At 41.6% G+C, this 16,450-nt stretch overlaps 1 long non-coding RNA gene across 1 annotated transcript; it reads right to left on the bottom strand.

Annotated features, from left to right (window-relative positions):
• Positions 1 to 1,910: 1,910 nt before the first annotated feature.
• On the bottom strand, positions 1,911 to 14,676 carry LOC124515502 (uncharacterized). The gene is made up of 2 exons (XR_006962826.1): positions 14,448 to 14,676; positions 1,911 to 2,316 (listed from the first exon to the last, which is right to left on the bottom strand). It is a non-coding gene; the product is annotated as an uncharacterized LOC124515502 (long non-coding RNA).
• Positions 14,677 to 16,450: the final 1,774 nt, after the last annotated feature.

Genomic DNA, 16,450 nt, shown 5'->3' with positions numbered 1-16,450 from the left:
ACAGCAGACACTGAGTTGTGTCAGCTATTAACTTCAGTGTGGACAACAGGGTAGAGGCAGAACTACCACACCTCAACAGGCACACTCACCAGGGCACACTTACTAAACTGAGCACCTCCGACTACCACCATAGGAGAGACCAGCCCAAGGACCTGCACAAGGTTAGGAGGGTCCAAGCCCTTTAACCCAATTCTACCAGGTCGCATAAGATTCTACCAGGTCACATCTGAAAAAAGAGCCGGGAGGAAAGCAAATCCGGAAGGCTGAGCGTTCACTCCCTCCAGACTGCGTTCAAAACAAGACCACTTAACCACAAAAAAAAAATGAGATATTTCAGACTGGAAAAGTTTAAAATAAAGCTATTTTCATCTGCAAGGCACTGGGATGAGAAGCTCATAAGGAAGATTAGATCGGTTATTGGAAATAAAGGAACTACATTTTCTTTGAACATCTGAGTGCCGTGTGAATGCGTGTGAGCTTACAGCTCCAAAAGACTCCAAGAGCCTGTCTAATGAAACACCTGCAGTATATTTATTAACAATTAGGATGAGGAAATGGACAACATACTGATCAAATTTGTGGTTGATGCGAAGCCAAGAGTTACAGTGAATGCATTAGGTGGCAGAATTCGGATCTCAAAAGCTAGCCACCAGTGAGCCACGCCTAGCCAGAACAGATTTTTTCTGGATAGAGTTAAACCGAGGTACAAAGAACCAATTGTACAAAAACAGTGGCTGAAAAAGAGTGTCCAACTCTTTGAAAGTTCGCCCTATAGAAGATGGATTAGATTATGAGGTCCAAGGGAAGACGAGTAAGAGCCATTTCTTGAGTCCTTACTATGTGCCAGGTGTACATATACACCATCTCACTTAATCCTATGAAGTTGTGTAGTAGTATTTCTATTCTACCGCATCAGGAAGTTGTCGTTGAGTTTGACTTCAAAGTCTAGGTTCTTTACACAAAACTGCCTCCCAACATATGGCCATCGAACTTAAGGAGGATTCTAACAGTCAGCACTTTGCCCTGAAACTAAGCTCTGGGAACAAAGTGTGACCAACCCCAGGGGTACTGTGGGTACTTGCCGTAAGCAAGACTACTTATTCTGAGACTTCATAAGTCCCATCTCTGGAAATTTGCAGAAGCCATAGTCTCTGTATCAGGTGGCTTTTGCTGCAAACACGCCCCCACCCAAATCTGCATCTCACAACAGAAAAACCTTTATCTCACCCAGGGATCTGGGTGCCAGTAGGGTTCTGTTGGCCTCACCTCGCTTCTCATTCTGGGCTGCAAGTTCAGGGAGCAACCGCTAGCTGGGCATGTTGTTCATGTGTGGGCAGGAGCTCCAAAGCACATGTAAAGCCTCTGTTTCAGATGTGAGCATCTTCGTATTTGCTTGCACTCAGTTCTCCGCCAGAGGAGGCTCTGTGCCCGCTCAGTAGCCTGCATTTGAACCGCGGCAGAGTTCAGCCATTCCCCTGGTAGAGAAAAAAATCAGTTCTTATGAATTCTCCATTGCCCATGAATGGTACTACTCCACTGAGACTTTGTTTCCTTTTACTTTTGGCTTGTTCATTTTGTTTTGCTTTTGTTTTACCTGCGAAAGAAACTATCAGAGGAAATGGCAATCTCAGAACAATCTAGAATAAAGGGGTGAGTGAAATGAGGTGAAAGGAAATGTTCCAAATCTCCCCATAGCGTCCATGCTACGATGAGTGTAGATTGTTATGTGATTGCATCTTTGGCTATGGATGCTTATTATTTACGTCTTTAAACTTTGGATACATTTCTCACATATAAGCCCCAGGGCACATTTACAAGCACTGTTGAAAGAAAAAAAAAAAAAAAAAAAAGATTGAGAAAGCTGTGTTATCTATTTATTCCAGGGGAGATTTACTTCATTTTTTTCTTTATTTCTTTATTTCTTTATTTCTTTATTTGATTTATACAGCTGGGTCCAGCACAAGCCTCTGGGCACGTTCACATCAATTAAAACCACAGATAGAAGCAGAATGCTGAATACAAACAAAATCAACAATTAATGGACTATCCCCAACTGTAAAGCACTTCAGCAGAAACTTCAAATCATTCCTCCCCACGAAGCCCCTTGGGCAGGAGGCTGGGTTAACAGATGGTTAAACAATGTTAAGAGAAGACAATCCAACACGAGTACCGAGTACCGTATGTGGAGGCTGGAAGAGAGACGGTATGTGAAACCCACTGAAGAATTTATCAGCAGAGCTATCGCTTGAATTCATGAACTTGGAGCTGGAGTTGGATGTAGCAGTAATCTGGCAAAAGTGAGCAGACAGCACAGTCCTAGCAATAGAAGGAGGAGAGGGAAGAGTCAGACATTAACTAAAATGAACTTAGTGGGACTCTAGCCAATGAGAGTGATCTGGTCGGGATTAGTTGTTCATTACAGACACAATCAAGTTTTTGACTAAGCCACCAGTTAACTTTCCTTAATCACGTGCTACTTCACCTGAGCACCCATGTAGCTGCTATATACCGCAGTGATATCTTTGGATGGGGATGAGAATAAGGCAGGCAATTTTCGTTTTTGGTGTTACGCTTTAGTGATAATTGGTAATATGAGATTAAGAAAAACCTACAATTGTTGTTATTATTGTTGAGGTATAACACATATACAATAAATACAAATATCTTAAGTAATAGGGCAGCAAATTCTTTACTTATACATTATGGAAATATGGAACATACACATATACATACATATACATATACAAATGAAAATATGGAACATTTCCAGCATCACCAAAGTCTCCATCAGGCCCCTTCACAGTCAATATTCCACCCCCAGAGATAATCACTATTCTGATTTCTGTCACCATAAGTTAGTCTTGACTTTCTCAAACTTCATGTAAATGACATACAGTATGCATTCTTTTGTAGCTGGCTTCTTTCACTCAATATTGTATCTGTGTTACTTATTCATGTTGTTGCAGGTAGCAATTGTACATATTTTTGTTGCTATGGGGTATTGTATGAATACACTGCAATTTATCCATTCAATTGTTGATGGACTTTTGGATTGATTTTTGTTTTGATGATGATAAGGAGGAGGAGGAGGAGGAGGGTGGGAAGGAGGATGATAGAGCTGCTATGAACAGAGTAGTGCATTATAGTACATGACTATATAGCACAGGATAGTCTTTGGGCATTTATCTAGGAATGGCATTGTTGGGTCACGAGATAAATGTATGTTCAGTCTCAATATGTGTTGCTAAACAATTTTCCTAAGTGGCTGTACCAATTTACCTTTTCATGAAAAATATAAATGTTCAAGTTGCACCACATCCTTGTCAACACTTGGCATCATCTGTCTATTTAAGTGTACCCATCATGTACATAGTGACATCTCACTGTAGTTTTGATTCGCATTTTCCAGATGATTATTGCACAATCTTTTATAGCCCTGTTGACCTTTTTGATATTCTCATCTGTGAAGGCCTACTTAATTTTTTTGTCCAGCACTTTATTGGGTGGTCCGTCCCTGTCTTTAAATTGAATTTTTTTAGGAATTTATAATACATCATGGATATAAGTTCTAGCTGTGCGGATGTATTGTCAATTTCTTCTCTTTGTGGCTTGCATTGTCACCCTCTTAATGGTGTTTTTGTTTTTTTTGTTTTTTTTGTTTTTTTGTTTTATATATATATATATATATATATGAAATTTATTGAACAAATTGGTTTCCATACAACACCCAGTGCTCATCCCAAAAGGTGCCCTCCTCAATACCCATCACCCACCCTCCCCTCCCTCCAACCCCCCATCAACCCTCAGTTTGTTCTCAGTTTTTAAGAGTCTCTTATGCTTTGTCTCTCTCCCACTCTAACGTCTTTTTTTTTTTTTCCTTCCCCTCTCCCATGGGTTCCTGTTGAGTTTCTCAGGATCCACATAAGAGTGAAACCATATGGTATCTGTCTTTCTCTGTATGGCTTATTTCACTTAGCATCACACTCTCCAGTTCCATCCACGTTGCTACAAAAGGCCATATTTCATTTTTTCTCATTGCCACGTAGTATTCCATTGTGTATATAAACCACAATTTCTTTATCCATTCATCAGTTGATGGACATTTAGGCTCTTTCCATAATTTGGCTATTGTTGAGAGTGCTGCTATGAACATTGGGGTACAAGTGCCCCTATGCATCAGTACTCCTGTATCCCTTGGGTAAATTCCTAGCAGTGCTATTGCTGGGTCATAGGGTAGGTCTATTTTTAATTTTCTGAGGAACCTCCACACTGCTTTCCAGAGCGGCTGCACCAATTTGCATTCCCACCAACAGTGCAAGAGGGTTCCCGTTTCTCCACATCCTCTCCAGCATCTATAGTCTCCTGATTTGTTCATTTTGGCCACTCTGACTGGCGTGAGGTGATACCTGAGTGTGGTTTTGATTTGTATTTCCCTGATAAGGAGCGACGCTGAACATCTTTTCATGTGCCTGTTGGCCATCTGGATGTCTTCTTTAGAGAAGTGTCTATTCATGTTTTCTGCCCATTTCTTCACTGGGTTATTTGTTTTTCGGGTGTGGAGTTTGGTGAGCTCTTTATAGATTTTAGATACTAGCCCTTTGTCCGATATGTCATTTGCAAATATCTTTTCCCATTCCGTTGGTTGCCTTTTAGTTTTGTTGGTTGTTTCCTTTGCTGTGCAGAAGCTTTTTATCTTCATAAGGTCCCAGTAATTCACTTTTGCTTTTAATTCCCTTGCCTTTGGGGATGTGTCGAGGAAGAGATTGCTACGGCTGAGGTCAGAGAGGTCTTTTCCTGCTTTCTCCTCTAAGGTTTTGATGGTTTCCTGTCTCACATTTAGGTCCTTTATCCATTTTGAGTTTATTTTTGTAAATGGTGTGAGAAAGTGGTCTAGTTTCAACCTTCTGCATGTTGCTGTCCAGTTCTCCCAGCACCATTTGTTAAAGAGGCTGTCTTTTTTCCATTGGATGTTCTTTCCTGCTTTGTCAAAGATGAGTTGGCCATACGTTTGTGGGTCTAGTTCTGGGGTTTCTATTCTATTCCATTGGTCTGTGTGTCTGCTTTTGTGCCAATACCATGCTGTCTTGATGATGACAGCTTTGTAGTAGAGGCTAAAGTCTGGGATTGTGATGCCTCCTGCTTTGGTCTTCTTCTTCAAAATTCCTTTGGCTATTCGGGGCCTTTTGTGGTTCCATATGAATTTTAGGATTGCTTGTTCTAGTTTCGAGAAGAATGCTGGTGCAATTTTGATTGGGATTGCATTGAATGTGTAGATAGTTTTGGGTAGTATTGACATTTTGACAATATTTATTTTTCCAATCCATGAGCAGGGAATGTCTTTCCATTTCTTTAAATCTTCTTCAATTACCTTCATAAGCTTTCTATAGTTTTCAGCATACAGATCTTTTACATCTTTGGTTAGATTTATCCCTAGGTATTTTATGCTTCTTGGTGCAATTGTGAATGGGATCATTTTCTTTATTTGTCTTTCTGTTGCTTCATTGTTAGTGTATAAGAATGCAACTGATTTCTGTACATTGATTTTGTATCCTGCAACTTTGCTGAATTCATGTATCAGTTCTAGCAGACTTTTGGTGGAGTCTATCGGATTTCCCATGTATAATATCATGTCATCTGCAAAAAGCGAAAGCTTGACTTCATCTTTGCCAATTTTGATGCCTTTGATTTCCTTTTGTTGTCTGATTGCTGATGCTAGAACTTCCAGCACTATGTTAAACAACAGCGGTGAGAGTGGGCATCCCTGTCGTGTTCCTGATCTCAGGGAAAAAGCTCTCAGTTTTTCCCCGTTGAGGATGATGTTAGCTGTGGGCTTTTCATAAATGGCTTTTATGATCTTTAAGTATGTTCCTTCTATCCTGACTTTCTCAAGGGTTTTTATTAAGAAAGGGTGCTGGATTTTGTCAAAGGCCTTTTCTGCATCCATTGACAGGATCATATGGTTCTTCTCTTTTTTTTTGTTAATGTGATGTATCACGTTGATTGATTTGCGAATGTTGAACCAGCCCTGCATCCCAGGAATGAATCCCACTTGATCATGGTGAATAATTCTTTTTATATGCTGTTGAATTCGATTTCCTAATATCTTATTGAGAATTTTTGCATCCATATTCATCAGGGATATTGGCCTGTAGTTCTCTTTTTTTAGTGGGTCTCTGTCTGGTTTAGGAATCAAAGTAATACTGGCTTCATAGAATGAGTCTGGAAGTTTTCCTTCCCTTTCTATTTCTTGGAATAGCTTGAGAAGGATAGGTATTATCTCTGCTTTAAACGTCTGGTAGAACTCCCCTGGGAAGCCATCTGGTCCTGGACTCTTATTTGTTGGGAGATTTTTGATAACCGATTCAATTTCTTCGCTGGTGATGGGTCTGTTCAAGCTTTCTATTTCCTCCTGATTGAGTTTTGGAAGAGTGTGGGTGTTCAGGAATTTGTCCATTTCTTCCAGGTTGTCCAATTTGTTGGCATATAATTTTTTATAGTATTCCCTGATAATTGTTTGTATCTCTGAGGGATTGGTTGTAATAATTCCATTTTCATTCATGATTTTATCTATTTGGGTCATCTCCCTTTTCTTTTTGAGAAGCCTGGCTAGAGGTTTGTCAATTTTGTTTATTTTTTCAAAAAACCAACTCCTGGTTTCGTTGATCTGCTCTACAGTTTTTTTAGATTCTATATTGTTTATTTCTGCTCTGATCTTTATTATTTCTCTTCTTCTGCTGGGTTTAGGCTGCCTTTGCTGTTCTGCTTCTAATTCCTTTAGGTGTGCTGTTAGATTTTGTATTTGGGATTTTTCTTGTTTCTTGAGATAGGCCTGGATTGCAATGTATTTTCCTCTCAGGACTGCCTTCGCTGCGTCCCAAAGCGTTTGGATTGTTGTATTTTCATTTTCGTTTGTTTCCATATATTTTTTGATTTCTTCTCTAATTGCCTGGTTGACCCACTCATTCGTTAGTGGGTCCATGCTTTTGGAGGTTTTCCAGACTTTTTCCTGTGGTTGATTTCAAGCTTCATAGCATTGTGGTCTGAAAGTATGCATGGTATAATTTCAATTCTTGTAAACTTATGAAGGGCTGATTTTTGACCCAGTATATGATCTATCTTGGAGAATGTTCCATGTGCACTCGAGAAGAAAGTATATTCTGTTGCTTTGGGATGCAAAGTTCTAAATATATCTGTCAAGTCCATCTGATCCAATGTCTCATTCAGGGCCCTTGTTTCTTTATTGACCGTGTGTCTAGATGATCTATCCATTTCTGTAAGTGGGGTGTTAAAGTCCCCTGCAATTACCACATTCTTATCAATAAGGTTGCTTCTGTTTATGAGTAATTGTTTTATATACTTGGGGGCTCCGGTGTTCGGCGCATAGACATTTATAATTGTTAGCTCTTCCTGATGGATAGACCCTGTAACTATTATATAATGTCCTTCTTCATCTCTTGTTACAGCCTTTAATTTAAAGTCTAGTTTGTCTGATATAAGTATGGCTACTCCAGCTTTCTTTTGGCTTCCAGTAGCATGATAAATAGTTCTCCATCCCCTCACTCTGAATCTAAAGGTGTCCTCAGGTCTAAAATGAGTCTCTTGTAGACAGCAAATAGATGGGTCTTGTTTTTTTATCCATTCTGATACCCTATGTCTTTTGGTTGGCACATTTAATCCATTTACATTCAGTGTTATTATAGAAAGATACGGGTTTAGAGTCATTGTGATGTCTGTATGTTTTATGCTTGTAGTGATGTCTCTGGTACTTTGTCTCACAGGGTCCCCCTTAGGATCTCTTGTAGGGCTGGTTTAGTGGTGACAAATTCCTTCAGTTTTTGTTTGTTTGGGAAGACCTTTATCTCTCCTTCTATTCTAAATGACAGACTTGCTGGATAAAGGATTCTTGGCTGCATATTTTTTCTGTCTAGCACACTGAAAATCTCGTGCCAATTCTTTCTGGCCTGCCAAGTTTCAAAAGAGAGATCAGTCACGAGTCTTATAGGTCTCCCTTTATATGTGAGGGCACGTTTACCCCTTGCTGCTTTCAGAATTTTCTCTTTATCCTTGTATTTTGCCAGTTTCACTATGATATGTCGTGCAGAAGATCGATTCAAGTTACGTCTGAAGGGAGTTCTCTGTGCCTCTTGGATTTCAATGCCTTTTTCCTTCCCCAGTTCAGGGAAGTTCTCAGCTATTATTTCTTCAAGTACCCCTTCAGCACCTTTCCCTCTCTCTTCCTCCTCTGGGATACCAATTATGCGTATATTATTTCTTTTTAGTGTATCACTTAGTTCTCTAATTTTCCCCTCATACTCCTGGATTTTTTTATCTCTCTTTTTCTCAGCTTCCTCTTTTTCCATAACTTTATCTTCTAGTTCACCTATTCTCTCCTCTGCCTCTTCCATCCGAGCTGTGGTGGTTTCCATTTTGTTTTGCATTTCATTTAAAGCGTTTTTCAGCTCCTCGTGACTGTTCCTTAGTCCCTTGATCTCTGTAGCAAGAGATTCTCTGCTGTCCTGTATACTGTTTTCAAGCCCAGCGATTAATTTTATGACTATTATTCTAAATTCACTTTCTGTTATATTAAATCCTTTTTGATCAGCTCATTAGCTGTTGTTATTTCCTGGAGATTCTTCTGAGGGGAATTCTTCCACTTGGTCATTTTGGATAGTCCCCGGTGTGGTGAGGGCCTGCAGGGCACTTCCCCTGTGCTGTGGTGTATAACTGGAGTTGGTGGGCGGGGCCGCTGTCCGACCTGATGTCTGCCCCCAGCCCACCGCTGGGGCCACAGTCAGACTGGTGTGTGCCTTCTCTTCCCCTCTCCTAGGGGCGGGATTCACTGTGGGGTGGCGTGGCCCGTCTGGGCTACTTGCACACTGCCAGGCTTGTGATGCTGGGGATCTGGCGTATTAGCTGGGGTGGGTAGGCAAGGTGCACGGCGGCAGGGGGGCAGGCTTAGCTCGTTTCTCCTTAGGTGATCCACTTCAGGAGGGGCCCTGTGGCAGCGGGAGGGAGTCAGATCCACTGCCAGAGGTTTGGCTCTGCAGAAGCACAGAGTTGGGTGTTTGCGAGCAATTTCCCTGGCAGGAACCGGTTCCCTTTGGGATTTTGGCTGGGGGATGGGCAGGGGAGATGGCGCTGGCGAGCGCCTTTGTTCCCCACCAAACTGAGCTCTGTCGTCCGGGGGCTCAGCAGCTCTCCCTCCCTTTGTCCTCCAGCCTTCCCGCTTTCCGAGCAGAGCTGTTAACTTATGACCTCCCAGACGCTAAGTCGCGCTTGCTGTCGGAACACAGTCCGTCAGGCCCCTCCGCTTTTGCCAGCCACACTCGGGGGCTCTGCTTGGCCGGCGAGCCGCCCCTCCGCCCCGGCTCCCTCCCACCAGTCCGTGGAGCGCGCACCGCCTCGCCGCCCTTCCTACCCTCTTCCGTGGGCCTCTCGTCTGCGCTTGGGTCTGGCGACTCCGTTCTGCTAATCCTCTGGCTGTTTTCTGGGTTATTTAGGCAGGTGTAGGTGGAATCTAAGTGATCAGCAGGACGCGCGGTGAGCCCAGCGTCCTCCTACGCCGCCATCTTCCCTCCAATCTCCCTCTTAATGGTGTTTTTGATTAAAAGGAGTCTTAAATTTTATTGAAGTTCAATTTATCAATCTTTCATTTATATGGTTAGTGAATTTTGTGTCCTCTTTAAGAAATGAGAGCCTATTCCAAGGTTGTGAGATTCTTCTGTGTTTTCTTCTAGAAACTTTATTGCTTTACCTTTCACATTCAGGTCTATCCATCTCAAATAAATTATTTTTCAATATCGATATCCCATTGCACCCTTCACTGAGAGGTCCATCCTTCCCCTACCAAACTGCAATGGTGTCTTGGTTGTAGAGTAGGTGGCCATATATGTGTGGGTATGTTTCTGCATTCTTTATTCAGTCTCTTTGGTCTATTTGTCCACCTTTGCACAAATACCACACCCTAAATCTTGATACTTCAATTTTAGCTCCACTAATCTTTAAATTTTTTTAATATTTATTTATTTTTGAAGTACAGAGACACAGCACATGAGCGAGAGAGGGGCAGAGAGAGAGGGCGACACAGAAGCCGAAGCAGACTCCAGGCTCTGAGCTGTCAGCACAGAACCCGACACAGGGCTTGAATTCACGAGGCATGAGATCTTGACCTGAGCCAAAGTTGGCCACTTGACCGACTGAGCCACCCAGGCTCCCCTAACTCCACTAATTTTAATATCTTTATATGATTATCTTTCTCCTTTCTGTGATTTTGTTAGTTTTTCTTTTTTGTCTCTGGATCTGATTCTTGACTGAACCTATCTCTAGAGCCTATTTCTCTTCCATGACTTTATTTCTTTCTCCCTGTTATGTAAGGGGGTCCCCAAAGCTACACAGTGTATGTATGATATGGGGCTTATTTGGAAAACACTTAGAAGCAGAAAAGAAGCACACTGCCCCTGAATCCATGTCTGTTCCATAAATACGTTTACATGAAAACAACAAGGCTTCAGTGAAGCAGGGCCTGCCTCAGCCAGCAGGCTGGACTTGCTCCCAGGAGCACAGCAAGACAGAACAAGCTCTGCTCCACACTGTGATACATGTTTATAGGATAGCCTAGGAAGAGCTAAAGAACACCTAGCTTCTCTAAGTGAGATCTCTAACAAAGATAGGGAAGGATCTCCAGGCTCAGAAACATTGCTAAGAAGTGTATGGACCAAGCGTCAAGGTCTTTATTCTGAGGTCCCTGGGAACAGTTTTGCCTGGCAGGACCACCAACAACCAAATGTCTTTTCTCTGATCAAGCTGAGGCAGCTCTCTGCTAAGCTACCTAAAGGAGGAAGAAAATTTGCCTCCAGACCATCTGGATTTATCTGTCATCACTCCCCACTCCCTACATTCTTTACTGTTTGTTATATTTAAATTTTAGTTAGTTAACATACAGTGCAATATCAACTTCAAGAGTAGAATTCGCTGATTCATCACTTATGTAAAACATCCAGTGCTCATCACAAGTGCCCTCCTTAATACCCATCACCCATCTAGCCCATCCCCCCACCCATTTTCCTCCATCAACCCACAGTTGTTCTCCATCACTAACAGTCTCCTGTGGTTTGTTTCCCTCTCTTCTCTATCCCCCTGATTTCCATATGTTCATCTGTTTTTTTTTCATTATTATTATTATTATTAAATTATGTTATGCACCAACATTCCTTGAACGCCTACTATGCAGTTGACATTCTACCAAGCTTTCCAGATAATAAGGTTACACGATATGGTCACTGCCACCAAAGCATCTACATTCTCATCAACAAGCATGGTATAGAGATCTAACTGCGAGGATAAGCAGTTGCCATTAGGCCCACTCCCTCTTTTAAAGTAAAGCTCAAACTTTCATTATTCTAAGATTTCAAATGTATTTATGGCTTGTACATTTGTAAAATAATTGAAGTGAGTAGTTTTTAAAATTACTTGTTGCATTATATTTGTGTCTGCTAATTTTAAAAGCAGATGTATTTATCACTGCAAAATTTAGAAACACTTTAAATATCCAGTAGGAAGGGAATAGTTAAATAAATTATGGTAAATTAACGAGATGGAATATTAATGTAGCATTAAAAGTGATCATTAAAAAGACCAAGTAACAAAACGGAAAGTGCTCCAAATTGTGTGTATGCAAAAATACTAATATTTATGGACAAAACATGATGAAAATACAAAACATGTTGCAGTGATAAAATTTTAGCAAAACACAATTGTTTTCTCCTAAAATTTCCTTTAATACTATTATTTTTATAATAAATTTAAATCTAGGAGAAAAAGAAGCTAGTCTTTATTTCTTTCTCTTTGCCCATATACATTTCCACTGTATATTGATATAGACATAAAATAAGCATTTTTTTTTTACTTGTGTGAATATGTACACATGTACGTCAGTTCTCCTCCATCGAAAATAGATCCTATCAAAATGTACACAGGAGCAGCGCCACTCAGGACGAGTAGCAAAGGAATTCATCCTGGAGTCTTGAACTTAAGCATTGAAAATTCTCTTTGGTTCTGTGCTTTCCATTCCTAAGAGAGCAGTAGGTAATTGCACCATTTCTTTTGAACAACAGAAACAAATGTCAAAAGCACATCCACTACCCTGTAGTACCCTGCAAGAACTGTGGCCTCTCTTGCTCCTGAAACCAGGAGCTTGGCTCTCTGGTCGTGCTACGGGAGGAGAGGGCTGGGAGCCGCTGCCCATTCCTGGTGTTCCTCTCACAGGGAGGGAGTGCCACTAGGGTAACCATCCGGCCTCTTTCTGCACCCCCTCACTCCTCTCCAAGAGCAAGCCAGGTGTAAGATCTGAGCATGCAGGATCCCTCTCAAAGCCCCGCTTTACTGTAATTTACAGGATGAGGCTTTGTCTCTGTGGGGTCAGTCTTGCCCAGCCTTGTGCCGCTAGGGAATACATGGGTCTCAATCTATTATTCAGGATGAGGCAGCACAGTTCACGGTTGTATTTCACATTTTGCAATATCAGTTTTATCAGTAATAACAATGATATTTTGGTTTCCAATCTCTTTTATTCTTTTGTCTTATTTTGGGTATGCTCAGAATTCAAGCAGGTAAGACAGATGCTATTTATTGGGCCCCTTGAGCCTGCTGCCAGTTCCTTTGGGAAGCTGACTTTGAGGTAGAGACTAGTGTACTAGAAGTTTATTAGGGAATGCTATTGGAATATCACCTGTGACAGAAGAGAAGGAAGCCAGATTGGGCAGAGGGAAAACAAGGCCGTCAACCAACTATATGAGGAGCTCAGGCCCTCAGATGGTCCCTTCAGAGTTCTACTTAGTTGGGATGAAGGGGCTGGGCCTTTATGCCTCTGCTTTTCACCACAGACCAATTATTGGATGCTAAGGAAGGGGGGTGACCTTGAGTGAGACTGCTCTCTTCAGCCAAGGACACTGCACTGAGAGGGCTGAGGCCTGAGGCCTTCAAGGAACAGATTTCCCAGAAGCTGGGGGAGACTCATTCCTTCCGCGGGAGATGAAGCTCCAGATTTAGCAGTGTCTGCTACAAAGCCAGTTTCCTGAGTCGTAGCTTCTCTCAAACCAGCTTAATATTTGGCAGTTTTCAAGGTCATGTGGCATACATGTATGTGTATTAACTAAATTCTCTCTGAATATGCATATATACACATATGCACATTTTATCTGGATATTACAGAGCCCTTACACTGTTAAAATGAGTTGGCAGAGGGGTGCCTGGGTGGCTCAGTCGGTTGAGCGTCCGACTTCGGCTCAGGTCATGATCGCACGGTCCGTGAGTTCAAGCTCCGCGTCGGGCTCTGTGCTGACCGCTCAGAGCCTGGAGCCTGTTTCAGATTCTGTGTCTCCCTCTCTCTGACCCTCCCCCGTTCATGCTCTGTCTCTCTCTGTCTCAAAAATAAATAAACGTTAAAAAAAATTAAAAAAAAATGAGTTGGAAGAAATTAAACTCTAAGCAAGTCCTCAAACTGCCACTGTGGTTCTATAGTACATTCAGTCGTTCATTGGTTCCACAAGCTTTGACTGAGTGACTGTCAGGTGCTATGTATGAAGACACACGGTGCATAAACCGTTCTGCCTACACCGAGGGTTCAACTCTCAGCTCGAACATTTGTTCCTACCTGAGGCCCTCTCAAAGCCCTGAATTACATTGCCCCTCCGCCAATCTGTGTTCCCATATGTGATATACTTCTTCACGCTAATTTAATCATTGATACTTTTAAAATCATGTATGCCTTTGATCATCATTGCTATCGGAAACTATATCTGCCTTATTCACCACTCTGTTCACAGTGCCCTACAGTGGTTGGCACACAGTAACGAATTAATGAAACGTGTTGAATCAATGAATGAATAAACAAACTGAAGAAATGTGTCCAATACTGTGACAGATCAAAACAGGAAAGCAAGCTGCCTGAGGGGCTCAGAAAATCTTCACAAAGGGAAAGACAATCGAACAGGCTCTCGGCAGCAGTGCAAGAGTCTGCCTGGTGAGTAAGGTGCAGGGCATTTGAGGGAAGAAAAAAGCTCTCAAGGATGCACAATCACATCAAGGTCTAGTAGGTTTAGTGATCAGTTGTTAATTCAGTGTGGCCAGAGCACAGGGTGATGAGGCTGCAGATATTAGATCAGGTTAGGGTCACGAGCTGCATGAATTAAACATTTCAGAAGAGAAAATTGGGAGTCAAATGAATGAGATCACGGGCAGAGTCAGAGCCAGGGGAGCGAAATACACAAAGGCATGAAAAGCATAATGTCCATCGGCTGATGCTGCAGCCCTCATTTCACATAAGGCAAACCCCTCAGGACATTTGGCACTAGTTCAGAGCAGAGGGTAGAATAGCAATCTTGGAAAAAATGAAATAGAACACCCTGGTTCTGATGTCCAGCAGCAGATGGCCTACAGGGCCCATGCACCTTTTCTTTCTGAGGCAGGAATCCAGCCATCATCCCCATGAAGATTCCTCTTGCCAATGTCACAGAAAACCATCTTTTTTTCTTTGGTTGGACCAAAATTATTTTCTAAATAAACATGAGCAGGTTCAAGAGGTGCTGAGCAAGAAGTCTGTTGGCAGCCAGGTGAGACAAGGACTTGACATGATCCAACCTCTGCACAAGCAGATTCAGCAGAAAGCAAGAAGCTGGCAGGTCACGAAGCACCCTGGAAGAGTTCTCTGGAGGAGGAATCAAAATAAATAAATAAATAAGTAGATAGATAGATAGCTAGATAAATGAATGAATGAATGAATCAATCAATCAATCAATCAGGCTTGGGTTCACCGTTAACCAGGTGCAGCAGCCCCAAAGCTGAAGGGCCATCATTAACTCCATTAGCCATGCACACAAAATAAACCCGGGGGGGTAGAGGCAGGCGAAGAAAAGAAACTGGAACACCTGAGGGAACGTGCCAAGTTTCACACACTTTCTGGCCAAACCTTTAACCATGGAGATTGAAAGATGAATCTGATTTTTCAAAAGTGTTTGTCTAAGACTGCCAGATTAAAAGCCATTAAATTTAGGATAAATTGTGGTTAAATATTTAAAAAATATTTTTAATTTATGATTGTAATTAGATGCCTACATATGTGGTAGAGATCCAGAGAGATTAACTCCAGTTATCAGAATCAAGTCAAAACAAAACAAAACAAAATTTAGCAAAGTCGTGGTCCTTGATCATCATCTTCCAAATATAATTTTAAGAAGAGCATTTTCACTGCCATTTTTAGAAACTCCAATCAATTCCTAGCTCTAGGCTTCTGGAGGTTCTTATAGATCTGGCTCCTTCTCTCCTCTTTGCTTATATGCCCTAGGTTTTATTAGAATAAAATTTGTACTTAATTTTTTTAACATATATTTATTTGAGTCTCCATCCTAATCATTGTTCACACACACAGAATCTGGTTCAATACTCTTATTTTTGGAATTCTAACCAATGAAATGACCTGGGGAGGTACAGGTTTTCAAAGACTTTACAACTGCCTTTCAAAATAAAATCATACCTTCTCACCGTATTTATAAAACAGAGGAGAGTTGGGTCACCTGGGTGGCTCAGTCGGTAAAGCATCTAACTCTTGATTTCAGCTCAGGTCATGATCTCGCAGTTTGTGAGTTCCAGCCCTGCGCCCAGCTCTGCACTGATGGTTTGGAGCCTGCTTAGGATTCTCTCTCTCCCTCTCTCTCTGCCCCTCCCCTGCTCATACGTGCTCTCTCTCTCAGTCTCTCTCTCTCTCTCTCTCTCTCTCTCTCAAAATAAATAACCTTTAAAAAAAAGAAAAGAAATGAAAAGAAAAGTAAACTCTTGTTGAAAGCAGGATGGGGAGGTGAGGGGTGAGAGCCAACAGGAGCACTGCTCACTCGGCGTCCCTTTCACTCCAGAAAAGCTTTCAGATCTCTTCAAATTCTCAGACTGGTTTTGTTGACAAACCAGTCACGTGGCAGACAGAGGCCTGGACTAAGAATCAGAAACACTGGGCTGCAGTCATGGTGTATCACTAATAAGAAACGGACCTTAACCACTTTTGTAGAGACTCTGGGCTCAGTCTTCCTCAACTAAAATAACAAGAGTAGAAAAAATAATCAGAAAGCTCAGTCTAAGTAAACAAATCTTAGTATCCTGAGAACCGAAGTTTCATTCATTTGGATGAATTATGCCTCTTTTATTAAAAGCCCAAATGAAAATTTGGGCTTGTCAGAAACTTTCTGTTCTCTGATTAATAAAAGTCTCCCTTTTTTATACTCTAAGATCATTTGAAATGGCACAGTTTTTATCCACAATGGTCTTTCATCGACAGATGAATGGATAGAGTGTGAGGTGTGTGTGTGTGTGTGTGTGTGTGTGTGTGTGATGAAATATTACCTGTCATTTCTTCTTTTTTTATTACCTATCATTTATGACAACATGGATGAATCTGGAGGGCATG

This window comes from Lynx rufus, unplaced genomic scaffold (assembly GCF_022079265.1).
Source record: "Lynx rufus isolate CCGP_SWC_20201006 ecotype Redwood Valley unplaced genomic scaffold, mLynRuf1.p SCAF_2, whole genome shotgun sequence".
Lineage (NCBI taxonomy): Eukaryota > Metazoa > Chordata > Mammalia > Carnivora > Felidae > Lynx > Lynx rufus.
This window is presented reverse-complemented; position numbering and strand designations above follow the sequence as displayed.